General features: G+C 36.7%; 1 protein-coding gene across 2 annotated transcripts in view; it reads left to right on the top strand.

Moving 5' to 3' along the window:
• Positions 1-18,751, top strand: part of slc41a1 (solute carrier family 41 member 1) — a 121,017-nt gene that overhangs the window by 76,592 nt on the left and 25,674 nt on the right. The window lies entirely within an intron of this gene.

The following is an 18,751-nucleotide window of genomic DNA, read 5'->3' as shown; positions in this document are numbered from 1 at the left end:
TAGACCCAATAATTAAACTTCAAAAAAAGGTAATTAGAATAATACACAAAGCGTGCTACTATGAACATACCAATCCATTATTTATAAGTTCTAATGTGTTAAAATTTTCAGATATTGTGTTTTTAAAAACAATGGAAATTATGTTTCGAGTAAAGAACAACAGCCTTCCAGCTTGTATTCTTAGATTATTTCAATTAAGAGGAGAAACCCATAATTGATTGATTTTTGAAATAGGTAAAGCAAGAACGAATATTAAATACAAATGTATTTCAGTTTTAGGAGATAAATGGTGGAATAAGCTCAGTGATGAGTTGAAGACATGTACTTCTTTGTTAAGGTTTAAGAAAACATTGAAAGGTGAGATAATTGAAAATTATAAAATATAGTAACAATTACTTTCATCCCATTGATTTTTTTTTTTTTTTAACATTGATGTTCCAGGTAATCTTATTTTCAGTGAAGGTATAAGATAGGCAAATATAAGCTTTGGCTTCAGCCTATTCCTTTTTCGGTCATGCTTTTTATTTTATTTTATTTTCCTTTTGTGTGTAAATGTGTATGATTGTTATACTGTATATGTATAGTCTGTACTCTTAAACTGCTCACACAAAATGGTTAATGGTTGATGGTTGATTATATGACCGAAATAAACTTATTTCATTCATTCAATATTAACCAAGTACTAGTGATATTATTATTATAAGCACTAACACAGACAAACTATTTATAGCGGCGATGTAATCACTTGCGAAGGGTCTGCTGTTTCCTTGCTTCCTTGCTCCCTGTAAATGTATTGTAAATCATAAGTCATGCATCTCACCTGGACATGAGTAGGTTATCCGAAAGGCAGACAATGTACAGTAAGTGATGTTTTATTATGTTTGTTGGCTTTCATAAAGTCTGCAGTGAGTAATAATCAGTGATGAAGAAAGAAAAAAAAGCAAAGGTTGTGATGCATTTTTTTAATTAATTGGCCGTGTATGCATAAAATGATCAAAATATGTAAATATTAAATTGTATTATAAATGTGCCCGTTACTACATTACATACCTACTTACATCATGTGTATAAATCCCTAATGAAGGTCTTTGGATGTTGTTTTAGGGGCTCTATAGGCAGAATTGGACGGCTCCAATAGGCTCCATTGTAAGCAGGCTTTTGATCGCATTTGTTTAGGGATGTCCGATAATATCAGACCGCCGATATTATCGGCCGATAAATACTTTAAAAAGTAATATCGGAAATTATCGGTATCGGTTTCAAGATTATCGGTATCGGTTTCCAAAAGTAAAATTTGTGACTTTCTAAAACGCAGCTGTGTACACGGACGCAGGAAGATGTACAGAGCGCCGATCAATCCTTGAAGGCGCTGCCTTTGCGTACTGGCCCGGTCACATACTGTCTATGGCTTGACACACTCACTAGCGAATGCAAGCATACTTGATCAACAGCCATACAGGTCACACTGATGGTGGCCGTATAAACAACTTTAACACTGTTACAAATATGCGCCACACTGTGAAGCCACACCAAACAAGAATGACAAACACATTTCGGGAGAACATCCGCACCGTAACACAACATAAACACAACAGAACAAATACCCAGAACCCCTTGCAAATGCTTGTTTTCATTCAGAAAAATCTACCTCTCACACGTGATGACAAGGGGAAAAAGAATTAGCCCACTCTTTGAGCTTCATCTGTTGCACAAATAGACTAATAGTCTGGACTGAGTGAAGCTGTTTTATTTATATGTTGTGCCTTTTTTCCCCATGCACTTTAAAGGATGGCTGTGTTATCTACTAGTCTAAACTGAAGCATTTTTTTTATTTTTGTGCCTTTCTTGTTTTTATTTGCACATTTTTGTTACTCATACGAATACGTTAAGAACAGATTGAGCCCAGTTTATAGCATACTCTGATTTGAAGCTGTGTGTCTTCATTGTTTTTGTAAATGTTGTTTTGAGGCATGTTTAAAAAAAATTTAAAAAAGCACTTTGTGAAAGTCAAAGTATAGTCTTTCCCATAGTTGTAGTGGGTATCAGGATTATTTCAGGGAGAGCATGTCCCAAATTCCAAGCTGCTGTTTTGAGGCATGTTAAAAAAAAGAATGCACTTTGTGACTTCAATAATAAATATGGCAGTGCCATGTTGGCACTTTTTTCCATAACTTGAGTTGATTTATTTTGGAAAACCTTGTTACATTAATAATGTGTTAATTCCACGACTGTATACCGTATTTTTCGGACTATAAGTCGCAGTTTTTTTCATGGTTTGGCCGGGCTCCAGTGCGACTTATATTCGTTTTTTTCCTTCTTTATTATGCATTTTCGGCAGGTGCGACTTATACTCCGGTGCGACTTATACTCCGAAAAATATGGTATATCGCATCGGTTGATATCGGAATCGGTAATAAAGAGTTGGACAATATCGGATATCGGCAAAAAAGCTATTATCTACATTTGTTTAATATTCACAATGCCTTCGTCATGTTTTTCATAATAATTGTGAACAATAGGCAAAATTCCCCCAAAAAGTGTAGTTCCCCTTTAACATTTTTTTTTTTTGCTTGCCATATCATTCATAATTTTTTTCATCAACGTTGATGATGAAATTTTGCTTGCATTCAATAATAAAATGTAAAAAAATATTGCGTTAATTATGTCTGCATATTAAAAATTCCGGGCAGTCTGGATTTGATCATTTGTAGTAGTTAGACCAGGGGTGCTCATTACGTCGATCGCGATCTACCGGTCGATCTCGGAGGGTGTGTCAGTCGATCACCAGCCAGGCATTAAAAGAATAGTCCTAAAAATGAGCGATCATAAATCTTCACTATGACGTCACTTTCGTCACTTGATTGACATTCACAGCACCCGAGGGTCTTCTGAGATGACGCTGGCTGCCGCCAGCTCATTAAAATTACCGACTGGAAGGCGAGAAGCACTTTATTTAAACAGACTCTGGCGCCGTACCTGTCGTCAAAACTCCAAAGACCTACTGCACAGTTGCACAATAAAAGCTCTGCTTCATCCTGCCTGCGCTACCAAAATAAGAGTCTCAGAAAGCTGGCGTGCACAAGCTAGCAAGCTACGGAGTTTGCCGACAATGTATTTCTTGTAAAGTGTATACAAAGGAGTACGGAAGCTGGACAAATAAAATGCCAAAAACCAACCACTTTCATGTGGTATTGGACAGAAAGGAGGACTTTTTTTCTCCTCCATTCGAAAATGCGGACGTTATCATCACCATTGTCTGATTCCAATCAATGCAAGTCATCACAATCAGGTAATACACCAACTTATATTCTTGTCTTCATGAAAGAAAGGAATCTATATGTGTTAAACATGCTTGTATTATCTTTAACCACCTTTAACTTGTTAACAATATTAACTATATGTGTTAAACATGCTTGTATTATCTTTAACCACCTTTAAGTTGTTAACAATATTAACTATATGTGTTTAACATGCTTGTATTATCTTTAACCACCTTTAAGTTGTTAACAATATTAACTATATGTGTTAAACATGCTTGTTTTATCTTTAACCACCTTTAAGTTGTTAACAATATTAACTATTTGTGTTAAACATGCTTGTATTATTTTTAACCACCTTTAACTTGTTAACAATATGAACTATATGTGTTAAACATGCTTGCATTATCTTTAAACACCTTTAACTTGTTAACAAAAACATATATTTCATAAATAAGTAAATATAAATTATATATATGAATGAGGTAGATCCCCACGACTTGATCAATTGAAAAGTAGCTCGCCTGCAGAAAAAGTGTGAGCACCCCTGAGTTAGACTCATTAATCGAAGCAATAGAATATAGAAAAAAAATTTTACGAATCAAATGAATTGAATTAATCATGGCAACTCTGGTCAACACCTCAATTTGTATCTAAAAATGTGTTTGTCCGTCTGCTGGATTGATTGTGATGGTTGCTTTTATTTTCTGCTGTTTTACCAGCTCAGATTTTAGGGAGAGAACCGAGCACCGCGTTTCCGAAACTGGCAATTGTAAAGCTGGTCCATGTCTTTGATCTTTGGCATTCACATTTAACTTAAGTAAACCGCATAAGAGTTCGTTTGGAACTCAAGTGGACAAGTTTTTGGATGATTGCAATCACACTTGATAAAGAGAAGAAAAAAAATGTACTTGCAGAGCAAACACACAAAAGTGTTTGAACTGAACCAAGGATGGCAGGTGTGAGCGCACCCTAACTCTTGTCCACGTCTTTGATCCGTGTGGCATTCCGATTTGAGCTGAAATCAAATAAACCATACCAGAGTTTGCTTGCAAGCACTTTTTTAAGCACCTGCGCTTGTTTAAAGTGCACACGCCAATGATATCGTTCTCTCTGGATCAAGCAAGCTGCTGTATCAGAGCAATTGCACCATTCTAATGTATTTCAACCACACCAAACAAGTAAAAACGCTGATTAGTAGTGATTCTCAAGTGAGCATTGGAACAGAATGAGATTTCAAGTATTCTCTGAACTGAATTTGACAACGTTAGCATGCTGGCTACCCTTTTCGTGTTATTGCTGAGTCAACCAAATTAGTTTCTGCGTCGTTCAATAAACGAAAAAGTAATGCCTGATTACGCTGCAAAAAGTCAGTGTTCAAAAACAAGGGGGAAAAAAAGTAAAATTAGCTAACCTCAATGAACCCAAAAAATACCTTTAAAATAAGTATATTCTCACTAATAACAAGTGCACTTTTCTTTGTAGAAAAAACAAATATATATAAAAATATTCTTAAATGAAGTAAATGCTAGTGCCATTATCTTGACATAATGATATGCGCTCGGCATTACATTTCTTGAAACCAGCAAACTTATACTAAAAACTAATTTATTGTTCTTAATGGAAAGGCAACAAGGCAACCGCTTGTTACTCTCGGGGTCTACTAGCCGCTCAGGCAAATCATATGGTCTAAAAATGCATTTTTCCATCGATAACATGACATCATCGCGCCAAGTGCGTGCTCTTTCAGTCAATTAGTGCGCAAGGAATATATATATATATATATATTAGGGCTGCAACTAACGATTAATTTGATAATCGATTAATCTGTCGAATATTACTTCGATTAATAACTGGATAAAAGAGACAAACTAAATTGTTATCCTTTCCAGTATTTTATTGAAAAAAAGCAGCATACTGGCACCATATTTATTTTGATTATTGTTTCTCAGCTGTTTGTACATGTTGCAGTTTATAAATAAAGGTTTATAAAAAAAATAAATAAATAAATAAAATTGCCTCTGCGCATGCGCATAGCATAGATCCAACGAATCGATGACTAAATTAATCGCCAACTATTTTTATAATCGAGTTTAATCGATTTGTTGTTGCAGCCCTAATATATATATATATATATATATATATATATATATATATATATATATATATTAGGGCTGCAACTAACGATTAATTTGATAATCGATTAATCTGTCGATTATTACTTCGATTAATCGATTAATAATCGGATAAAAGAGACAAACTACATTTCTATCCTTTCCAGTATTTTATTGGGGGGGAAAAACAGCATACTGGCACCATATTTATTTTGATTATTGTTTCTCAGCTGTTTGTACATGTTGCAGTGTATAAATAAAGGTTTATAAAAAATAAAAAAATCATAAATTGCCTCTGCGCATGCGCATAGCATAGATCCAACGAATCGATGACTAAATTAATCGCCAACTATTTTTATAATCGATTTTAATCGATTTGTTGTTGCAGCCTGCAACTAACGATTAATTTGATAATCGATTAATCTGTCGATTATTACTTCGATTAATCGATTAATAATCGGATAAAAGAGACAAACTACATTTCTATACTTTCCAGTATTTTATTGGAAAAAAAAACAGCATACTGGCACCATATTTATTTTGATTATTGTTTCTCAGCTGTTTGTACATGTTGCAGTTTATAAATAAAGGTTTATAAAAAAATAAATAAAAAAATAATAAAATTGCCTCTGCGCATAGCATAGATCCAACGAATCGATGACTAAATTAATCACCAACTATTTTTATAATCGATTTAATCGATTTGTTGTTGCAGCCCTAATATATATATATATATATATATATATATATATATAAATATGGTGCCAGTATGCTGTTTTTTCCCAATAAAATACTGGAAAGGATAGAAATGTAGTTTGTCTCTTGTATCTGATTATTAATCGATTAAGCGAAGTAATAATCGACAGATTAATCGATTATCAAATTAATCGTTAGTTGCAGCCCTAATATATATATATATATATATATATATATATATATATATATATATATATATATTAGGGCTGCAACTAACGATTAATTTGATAATCGATTAATATATATATATATATATATATATATATATATATATATATATATATATATATATATATATATATATATATATATATATATATATATATATATATTAGGGCTGCAACTAACGATTAATTTGATAATCGATTAATCTGTCGATTATTACTTCGCTTAATCGATTAATAATCAGATACAAGAGACAAACTACATTTCTATCCTTTCCAGTATTTTATTGGGAAAAAACAGCATACTGGCACCATATTTATTTTGATTATTGTTTCTCAGCTGTTTGTATATGTTGCAGTTTATAAATTAAGGTTTATAAAAAAAAAAATAAAAAAAAAATTGCCTCTGCGCATGCGCATAGCATAGATCCAACGAATCGATGACTAAATTAATCGCCAACTATTTTTATAATCGATTTAATCGATTTGTTGTTGCAGCCCTAATATATATATATATATATATATATATATATATATATATATATATATATATATATATATATATATATATATATTAGGGCTGCAACTAACGATTAATTTGATAATCGATTAATCTGTCGATTATTACTTCAATTAATCGATTAATAATCGGATAAAAGAGACAAACTACATTTCTATACTTTCCAGTATTTTATTGGAAAAAAAACAGCATACTGGCACCATATTTATTTTGATTATTGTTTCTCAGCTGTTTTTACATGTTGCAGTTTATAAATAAAGGTTTATAAAAAAAATAAAAAATAAAATAAAATTGCCTCTGCGCATGCGCATAGCATAGATCCAACGAATCGATGACTAAATTAATCGCCAACTATTTTTATAATCGATTTTAATCGATTTGTTGTTGCAGCCCTAATATATATATATATATATATATATATATATATATATATATATATATATATATATATATATATATATATATATATATATTAGGGCTGCAACTAACGATTAATTTGATAATCGATTAATCTCTCAATTATTACTTCGATTAATCGATTAATAATCGGATAAAAGAGACAAACTACATTTCTATACTTTCCAGTATTTTATTGGGAAAAAAACCAGCATACTGGCACCATATTTATTTTGATTATTGTTTCTCAGCTGTTTGTACATGTTGCAGTTTATAAATAAAGGTTTATAAAAAAATAATAAAATTGCCTCTGCGCATAGCATAGATCCAACGAATCGATGACTAAATTAATCACCAACTATTTTTATAATCGATTTGTTGTTGCAGCCCTAATATATATATATATATATATATATATATATATATATATATATATATATATATATTTACAGCCCGGCCCCCAGCCAATTTTTTTTGGATTGTAATTTTGAAGAATTTATCTGAATGTGCATGAACTATATCTGTTCAAAATGGTTTGAAATGTCAAATGTTTAAATATTAACTGTCAGTTTACTGTACTGTACCAACTGTACTTCTAAAAGAGTACATCTTTTCTATTGTGTCATTGAAAATAAAACAGAAAAGTCCATTTGGCTGTCATCTGTTTTAATTATGAGACACAATTGTGTTTAAAGTCATGATTTTTTTTTTCATGCTTGAAATAAGAAATTATTACTTTGAAAAAAGTAGTTTTATACTTGTGAGTGTTGATGACACAGCTTTGCAACACTTGATATTCTAGTTTCAATCATGTTTTACTCAATATAGGTCATCAAATCTCAGCAACAAGCTGTAATATCTTACTGAGATCATTTAGGACCAAAACCCTTAAAACAAGTAAAACACTCTAACATAAAATCTGCTTAGTGAGAAGAATGATCTTATCAGACATAAAATAAGCAAATATCACCCTTATTTGAGATATTTCATCTTACTTAGATTTCAGTTTTTGCAGTGTACCTAAAATCTTACAGGGTGTGCGAATTACCTTTCTTTCCAGGTAACAAACCCGCTAGCATCAATGCAACGAGGCTTACGATTAAACCAGTTCAAGCATTAGCCCTCACAAACTGGGCCAGAGTTTGTAGCTTGTCCAAAGACATTACTGTCAGCTCTTGATTGGTTGGCCTCAGCTGGAGCACGTTTCATTCCATGCCGCTGCAAATTAGTGGGAGATTAAAACGACTGTAAGTTTCATAATGCGCTTATCACGCTAAAAACATAATGTAACCCCTAGTACGAGCCAGCCTTCCGAGGTTTTGATTCACATAACTTTTCAATTTGAACAATAAATACTATCAGAATCAGAATCAGAATAGTTTTATTGCCATTGTTTGAGAACGGGTTCACAATGTACTAATACCAATGTACTATGAAACGTATTAGGGCTGCAACAATTCATCAATTATCTACATTAGAAAAAAGCTTAAGGAAAATGTAGATTCTGTTGCTTTGATTAATCGTTTATTGAGTGTAACTAATAAGATTTGATCAAAAATCTGGACCCCGTGGAGTTCCTGGAACTTTAAATACGCGGACATAGGTCCCGTTTACACTGTACACCAAATCAGATTTTTTTTGTCCTCAAGTGACACACATCAAAAAAAAATTTAAGCCAGTCTAAACGCTCCAAAGTGCTTCAAATCTGATCTCTTTGCATCAAACTCAGTCCACTTCAGTAGGTAGTCCGAATCAGAGTACAAACCCCGTTTCCATATGAGTTGGCAAATTGTGTTAGCTGTAAATATAAACGGAATACAATGATTTGCAAATCATTTTCAACCCATATTCAGTTGAATATGCTACAAAGACAACATATTTGATGTTCAAACTGATAAACTTTTTTTTTGTGTGCAAATAATCATTAACTTTAGAATTTGATGCCAGCAACACGTGACAAAGAAGTCGGGAAAGGTGGCAATAAATACTGATAAAGTTGAGGAATGCTCATCAAACACTTATTTGGAACATCCCACAGGTGTGCAGGCTAATTGGGAACAGGTGGGTGCCATGATTGGGTATAAAAGTAGATTCCATGAAATGCTCAGTCATTCACAAACAAAGGATGGGGCGAGGGTCACCACTTTGTCAACAAATGCGTGAGCAAATTGTTGAACAGTTTAAGAAAAAACTTTCTCAACCAGCTATTGCAAGGAGTTTAGGGATTTCACCATCTACGGTCCGTAATATCATCAAAAGGTTCAGAGAATCTGCAGAAATCACTGCACGTAAGCAGCTAAGCCCGTGACCTTCGATCCCTCAGGCTGTACTGCATCAACAAGCGACATCAGTGTGTAAAGGATATCACCACATGGGCTCAGGAACACTTCAGAAACCCACTGTCAGTAACTACACTTGGTCGCTACATCTGTAAGTGCAAGTTAAAACTCTCCTATGCAAGGCGAAAACCGTTTATCAACAACACCCAGAAACGCCGTCGGCTTCGCTGGGCCTGAGCTCATCTAAGGTGGACTGATACAAAGTGGAAAAGTGTTCTGTGGTCTGACGAGTCCACATTTCAAATTGTTTTTGGAAACTGTGGACGTCGTGTCCTCCGGACCAAAGAGGAAAAGAACCATCCGGATTGTTATAGGCGCAAAGTGTAAAAGCCAGCATCTGTGATGGTATGGGGGTGTACTAGTGCCCAAGACATGGGTAACTTACACATCTGTGAAGGCGCCATTAATGCTGAAAGGTACATACAGGTTTTGGAGCAACATATGTTGCCATCCAAGCAACGTTACCATGGACGCCCCTGCTTATTTCAGCAAGACAATGCCAAGCCACGTGTTACATCAACGTGGCTTCATAGTAAAAGAGTGCGGGTACTAGACTAGACACCCAAGGAACTTTAGTTATTAGAGAGTTCTGGTCGGATGATTTTTCACGGGACACATTTCCGGCCTTGTTGTTGTTTTCGGATGAGGAGATGCTGCTCCGTTATTGATTGAAGTAAAGTCTGAATGTCATTAAAACAGTTACCGTATTTTTCGGACTATAAGTCGCAGTTTTTTTCATAGTTTGGCCGGGGGTGCGACTTATACTCAGGAGCGACTTATGTGTGAAATTATTAACACATTACCGTAAAATATCAAATAATATTATTGATCTCATTCACGTAAGAGACTAGACGTATAAGATTTCATGGGATTTAGCGATTAGGAGTGACAGATTGTTTGGTAAACGTATAGCATGTTCTATATGTTATAGTTATTTGAATGACTCTTACCATAATATGTTACGTTAACATACCAGGCACGTTCTCAGTTGGTTATTTATGCCTCATATAACGTACACTTATTCAGCCTTTATTTATTTTAAATTGCCTTTCAAATGTCTATTCTTGGTGTTGGGTTTTATCAAATAAATTTCCCCAAAAAATGCGACTTATATATGTTTTTTTCCTTCTTTATTATGCATTTTCGGCCGGTGCGACTTATACTCCGGAGCGACTTATAGTCCTTAAAATGCGGTATTAGAGAGTTCCGGTCGGATGATTTTTCACGTACACATTTCCGGCGTTGTTGTTGTTTTCGGATTAGGAGATGCTGCTCCGTTATTGATTGAAGTAAAGTCTGAATGTCATTAAAACACTTAGCGCCATCTTTTGACACTTCTTCCACGCCCGTCCTTGCACGCTACACCGCTACAACAAAGATGACGGGGAGAAGACGCTGTCGACGTAAATAAGACCGCCCACAAAACGGCGCATCCTGAAGCGACTGTCAGAAAGCGGCTTGAAGATGATCTGTAAAACATAATCGATGCAACATTTTGACCAAAGAACCACCATTACATGTTATGTAGACCACAAAGAAGTCTTTTACATTTAAAAAATAATAATAATATGACCCCTTTATTGCGCCTTATAATCCGGTGCGCCCTATGGTCCGGAAAATACGGTTTACTATTTTTTACCAGGCCTGATGCACTCATAAAGTTTTAGTGCAAGTTAAGGCATGCAAAAATGCGGAGAAACACACTGACTAATGTAATAACCATAGGTGGGTAGTAACGCGCTACATTTACTCTGTTACATCTACTTGAGTAACTTTTGGGATAAATTGTACTTCTAAGAGTAGTTTTAATGCAACATACTTTTACTTTTACTTGAGTATATTTATAGAGAAGAAACGCTACTTTTACTCCGCTACTTTTACTCCGCTACTTTTAACTACATTCAGCTCGCTACTCGCTACTAATTTTTATCGATCTGTTAATGCACGCTTTGTTTGTTTTGGTCTGTCAGACAGACCTTCATAGTGCCTGCGTTTCAACAAATACAGTCACTGGTGACGTTCACTCCGTTCCACCAATCAGATGCAGTCACTGGTGACGTTGGACCAATCAAACAGAGCCAGGGGTCACATGACCTGACTTAAACAAGTTGAAAAACGTATTCGGGTGTTACCATTTAGTGGTCAATTGTACGGAATATGTACTGTACTGTGCAATCTACTAATAAAAGTTCCAATCAATCAATCAAAAGTGTGAAGGAAAAAAGATCCTTTTTTTATTTCAACCGTACATCCCGTCAAAAGCCTAAAGACTGACTGCACAGTTCCTGTCTTCACAATAAAAGTGCCGCTCCATCGCGCCTGCGCTTTCAAAATAAGAGTCTCCGAAAGCCAGCGCAAACAAGCTAGCAAGCGACGGAGTTTGCCGCTAATGTATTTCTTGTAAAGTGTATAAAAACGAATATGGAAGCTGGACAAATAAGATACCAAAAACCAACCACTTTCATGTGGTATTAGACAGAAAGGAGGAACTTTTTTTCTCCTCCATTTGAAAACTTGGACGTTATCATCACTACTGTCTGATTCCAATCAATGCAAGTCATCAGAATCAGGTAATACACCAACTTATATTCTTGTCTTCATGAAAGAAAGGAATCTATATGTGTTAAACATGCATGTATATTCATTAAAACACCTTTAACATGTAAACAAAAACGGCAAAATAAATAAATAAAAATTATATATTGTATATATCAATGTATGTATATATATATATATATATGTGTGTGTGTATATATATATATATACATGTGTGTGTGTGTATATATATATACATTATGTATATGTGTATATATATATATATGTGTGTGTATATATATATATATATGTGTGTGTATATATATATATGTGTGTGTATATATATATATATAAATATATATATATATATATATATATGTCTTAATAAGGTTATCCAAAAAATAGTGCTCGATACCGTAGTAGAGCGCAATATATGTATGTGTGGGAAAAAAAATCACAAGACTACTTCATCTCTACAGGCCTGTTTCATGAGGGGTTCCCTCAATCATCAGGATATTTTTGATGATTGAGGGAACCCCTCATGAAACAGGCCTGTAGAGATGAAGTAGTCTTGTGATTTTTTTTCCCACACATACATATATATATATATATATATATATATATATATATATATATATATATATATATATACATATATATATATATATATACATATATATATATACATATATATATATATATATATATATACATATATATGATATGTGTGTGTATGTTACTCATCAGTTACTCAGTACTTGAGTAGTTTTTTCACAACATACCTTTTACTTTTACTCAAGTAAATATTTGGGTGACTACTCCTTACTTTTACTTGAGTAATAAATCTCTAAAGTAACAGTACTCTTACTTGAGTACAATTTCTGGCTACTCTACCCACCTCTGCTTGTGAGTGTTGATGACACAGCTTTGCAACACTTGATATTCTAGTTTCAAGCATGTTTTACTCAATATAGGTCATCAAATCTCAGCAACAACCTGTAATATCTTACTGAGATCATTTAGGACCAAAACACTTAAAACAAGTAAAACACTCTAACATAAAATCTGCTTAGTGAGAAGAATTATCTTATCAGACAGAAAATAAGCAAATATCACCCTTATTTGAGATATTTAATCTTACTTAGATTTCAGTTTTTGCAGTGCATGCATTCAAACATGAAGTTTTAGTAGCATGTGCTCACTTGGCTTTGACATACGACACCTTTAAAACCAACCAAAACAAGCCAACAGACATTTCACCCCCTTTTTTTTTTTCCCCCTACTTCAGCCTATTGCCATAGTGGTGTGGTGGTTAGCGGCGTCACCTCTCAGCAGGAAGGTTTTGGGTTCAAACCTGCCCGCTGGGGCCTTTCAGAGTGGAGTTTACATGTTCTCGATGTGCCTGCATGGGTTCTCTATTTCTCCCACAGACCATAAACATGCAAGTTATTGCAGGTTGGTTGGGCTCTCAAGTGCTTGCAGTTGTAAATATATGTCTGTGTACGTCCCTCCTGCCTAGTCAATGAGATAGGCGCCATCTTCCCATGGCCATATCATTTCTAAATGATTTTAAAAAATGTACTTAATGATCTGCATCGTAAACAAATGCTGCCATTTTACAACGGGACTCTCTGGCTATCAATCATCAGCCTGTGAGACCAGTGATCGCATTAATTTACTTTTTATTCTCACTGGTCTTTATTATGTCATGCATGTACTGCCGAGTAGTGACCACTGATTTTATTTCCGAGTGAAATTCAAGATGGGATTTTGGCGATACCAATACTGTTTGCAAATATACCTAACATCTCTGTAAAAACTTTCAAAGGTTTTGTATGAAACCCAAAACCAGTGAAGTTGTCACGTTGTGTAAATGGTAAATAAAAACAGAATACAATGATTTGCAAATCCTTTTCAACTTATATCAATCAATCAATCAATCAATGTTTATTTATATAGCCCTAAATCACAACAACCGACCGGTGTCCCACCTTCCCTTTTATTTCGAAAATCCTCGAAAAAATTGTCGCACAGCAGCTAAATGAACACTTAGTATCTAACAATCTCTGTGAACCTTTTCAATCCGGTTTCAGGGCAAATCACTCTACGGAGACAGCCCTCGCAAAAATGACTAATGATCTACTGCTAACGATGGATTCTGATGCGTCATCTATGTTGCTGCTTCTTGATCTTAGCGCTGCTTTCCATACCATCGATCATAATATTTTATTAGAGCGTATCAAAACACGTATTGGTATGTCAGACTTAGCTTTGTCGTGGTTTAACTCTTATCTTACTGACAGGATGCAATGCGTCTCCCATAATAATGTGACCTCGGACTATGTTAAGGTAACGTGCGGAGTTCCTCAGGGTTCGGTTCTTGGCCCTGCTGACATCATACGCAAATACGGTGTTAGCTTTCATTGTTATGCTGATGACACCCAACTCTACATGCCCCTAAAGCTGACCAACACGCCGGATTGTAGTCAGCTGGAGGCGTGTCTTAATGAAATTAAACAATGGATGTCCGCTAACTTCTTGCAACTCAACGCCAAGAAAACGGAAATGCTGATTATCGGTCCTGCTAAACACCAACATTTATTTAATAATACCACCTTAACATTTGACAACCAAACAATTACACAAGGCGAATCAGTAAAGAATCTGGGTATTATCTTCGACCCAACTCTCTCCTTTGAGTCACACATTAAGAGTGTTACTAAAACGGCCTTCTTTCATCTCCGTAATATCGCTAAAATTCGTTCTATTTTATCCACTAGCGACGCTGAGATCATTATTCATGCGTTCGTTACGTCTCGTCTCGACTACTGTAACGTATTATTTTCGGGCCTCCCTATGTCTAGCATTAAAAGATTACAGTTGGTACAAAATGCGGCTGCTAGACTTTTGACAAGAACAAGAAAGTTTGATCATATTACGCCTATACTGGCTCACCTGCACTGGCTTCCTGTGCACTTAAGATGTGACTTTAAGGTTTTACTACTTACGTATAAAATACTACACGGTCTAGCTCCGTCCTATCTTGTCGATTGCATTGTACCATATGTCCCGGCAAGAAATCTGCGTTCAAAGAACTCCGGCTTATTAGTGATTCCCAGAGCCCAAAAAAAGTCTGCGGGCTATAGAGCGTTTTGTATTCGGGCTCCAGTACTATGGAATGCCCTCCCGGTAACAATTAGAGATGCTACCTCAGTAGAAGCATTTAAGTCCCATCTTAAAACTCATTTGTATACTCTAGCCTTTAAATAGCCCCCCTATTAGACCAGTTGATCTGCCGTTTCTTTTCTTCTCTCCTCTGCTCCCCTCTATCCCTTGTGGAGGGGGGGTGGGCACAGGTCCGGTGGCCATGGATGAAGTGCTGGCTGTCCGGAGTCGGGACCCGGGGTGGACCGCTCGCCTGTGCATCGGCTGGGAACATCTCTGCGCTGCTGACCCGTCTCCGCTCGGGATGGTGTCCTGCTGGCCCCACTATGGACTGGACTCTTACTATTATGTTGGATCCACTATGGACTGGACTCTCACAATATTATGTCAGACCCACTCGACATCCATTGCTTTCGGTCTCCCCTAGAGGGGGGGGGTTACCCACATATGCGGTCCTCTCCAAGGTTTCTCATAGTCATTCACATCGACGTCCCACTGGGGTGAGTTTTTCCTTGCCCTTATGTGGGCTTTGTACCGAGGATGTCGTTGTGGCTTGTGCAGCCCTTTGAGACACTTGTGATTTAGGGCTATATAAATAAACATTGATTGATTGATTGAAGTGTCTCAAAGGGCTGCACAAGCCACAATGACATCCTCGGTACAAAGCCCACATAAGGGCAAAGAAAAACTCACCCCAGTGGGACGTCGATATGAATGACTATGAGAAACCTTGGAGAGGACCGCATATGTGGGTAATCCCCCCCTCTAGGGGAGACCGAATCCAATGAATGTCGAGTGGGTCTGACATAATATTGTGAGAGTCCAGTCCATACTGGATCCAACATAATAGTAAGAGTCCAGTCCATAGTGGGGCCAGCAGGACACCATCCCGAGCGGAGACGGGTCAGCAGCGCAGAGATGTTCCCAGCCGATGCACAGGCGAGCGGTCCACCCCGGGTCCCGACTCTGGACAGCCAGCACTTCATACATGGCCACCGGACCTGTGCCCCCCGCCCTCCACAAGGAAGAGGGGAGCAGAGGAGAAAAGAAAAGAAACGGCAGATCAACTGGTCTAAAGGGGGGTCTATTTAAAGGCTAGAGTATACAAATGAGTTTTAAGATGGGACTTAAATGCTTCTACTGAGGTAGCATCTCTAACTGTTACCGGGAGGGCATTCCATAGTACTGGAGCCCCAATAGAAAAAACGCTCTATAGCCCGCAGACTTTTTTTGGGCTCTGGGAATCACTAATAAGCCGGAGTTCTTTGAACGCAGATTTCTTACCGGGACATATGGTACAATGCAATCGACAAGATAGGACGGAGCTAGACCGTGTAGTATTTTATACGTAAGTAGTAAAACCTTAAAGTCACATCTTAAGTGCACAGGAAGCCAGTGCAGGTGAGCCAGTATAGGCGTAATATGATCAAACTTTCTTGTTCTTGTCAAAAGTCTAGCAGCCGCATTTTGTACCAACTGTAATTTTTTAATGCTAGACATAGGGAGACCCGAAAATAATACGTTACAGTAGTCGAGACGAGACGTAACGAACGCATGAATAATGATCTCAGCGTCGCTAGTGGATAAAATAGAACGAATTTTAGCGATATTACGTAGATGAAAGAAGGCCGTTTTAGTAACACTCTTAATGTGTGACTCAAAGGAGAGAGTTGGGTGGAAGATAATACCCAGATTCTTTACTGATTCGCCTTGTGTAATTGTTTGGTTGTCAAATGTTAAGGTGGTATTATTAAATAAATAGACTGCAAAGACAAGATACTTAACGTTCCAACTGGAAAACTTTGTTATTTTTTGCAAATATTAGCTCTTTTGGAATTTGAGGCCTGCGACATGTTTCAAAAAAGCTGGCAAAAAAGGCTGAGAAAGTCGAGGAATGCTCATCAAACACTTATTTGGAACATCCCACAGGTGAACAAGCTAATTGGGAACAGGTGGGTGCCGTGAGTGGGTATAAAAGCAGCTTCCATGAAATGCTCAGTCATTGACAAACAAGGATGGGGGCGAGGGTCACCACTTTGTCAACAAATGCGTTTAAGAACATTTCTCAACAAGCTATTGCAAGGAATTCTAGGATTTCACCATCTACGGTCCGTAATATCATCAAAAGGTTCAAAGAATCTGGAGAAATCACTGCACGTAAGCAGCAAGGCTGAAAACCAACACTGAATGCCCGTGACCTTCAAACCCTCAGGCGGCACTGCATCAAAAACCGTGTCAATCGGTGTGTAAAGGATATCACCATATTTGCAAAGCATTCTATTCTGTTTTTAATATACGATTTACACAACATGCCAACTTCACTGGTTTTGGGTTTTGTATTTTTGAATAATATCATGTTTCTTTAAAAAATTAAAAATAAAAACAGTCAAATGTATGAAAAAAAAGAGCAAAAAATCGGATTGTAATGAGAAAAAGCTGAACATTTTAAACTAATAATTAATAATAATATACTTACCGGTAGTCACCTATGACACAAAGTTTTGTCTTTAAATATTTATAAGCATTATGTATATTTAAGCCCATCCATCCATCCATTTTCTACCGCTTATTCCCTTCGGGGTCGCGGGGGGTGCTGCTGGAGCCTATCTCAGCTACAATCGGGCGGAAGGCGGGGTACACCCTGGACAAGTCGCCACCTCATCGCAGGGCCAACACAGATAGACAGACAACATCCACACACTAGGGCCAATTTAGTGTTGCCAATCAACCTATCCCCAGGTGCATGTCTTTGGAGGTGGGAGGAAGCCGGAGTACCCGGAGGGAACCCACGCAGTCACGGGGAGAACATGCAAACTCCACACAGAAAGATCCCGAGGCCGGGATTGAACTCACGACTACTCAGGACCTTCGTATTGTGAGGCAGACGCACTAACCCCTCTGCCATCGTGTATATTTAAGCATTTTTCTAAATATATATCAACATTTTACCATGAATTGATTAACGTGGACCCCGACTTAAACAAGTTGAAAAACTGTTACCATTTAGTGGTCAATTGTACGGAATATGTACCGTACTGTGCAATCTACTAATAAAAGTCTCAATCAATCAATCAAATGGCACCCCTCATACTTGACTTTTCACTATGCTGCTCTTGTTTTACGAGCAGAGGAGCATGTTCGGCAACGCACAATCACGGAGTACTTACCAACAGACCCAGCTTGTAGACAGAAAAGAGAGAACGGACGCATTTTGGCTTAAAAACTAACGATAAAGGTGAAGCTAAAACACTGAAACGCCCTCAGGAAGAGGTGCTTTAAGACATGGCTAGCTAGCTAGCGGCTAACGTCCAGCCGCAGTCTGCACAAAGATCTGGTATCTGATCTGATATTTCAGTATTGATCCGCACATCACTACAGCGCGTTTGTGGATGTGTAATTTGTACATAGTACCATTCAGGTGTCTGTGTGTGAGGTCTGGAATCATTGCATTGGATACAAAGCAGACCCCTGTGGCCAACACCCTTTATGCTTGACAACATCTGTG

The sequence above is a fragment of the Nerophis lumbriciformis genome, linkage group LG28 (assembly GCF_033978685.3).
Source record: "Nerophis lumbriciformis linkage group LG28, RoL_Nlum_v2.1, whole genome shotgun sequence".
NCBI classification, from domain to species: Eukaryota; Metazoa; Chordata; class Actinopteri; order Syngnathiformes; family Syngnathidae; genus Nerophis; species Nerophis lumbriciformis.
The sequence above is the reverse complement of the archived record's forward strand: the minus strand, read 5'-3'. Positions and strand labels throughout refer to the sequence as shown.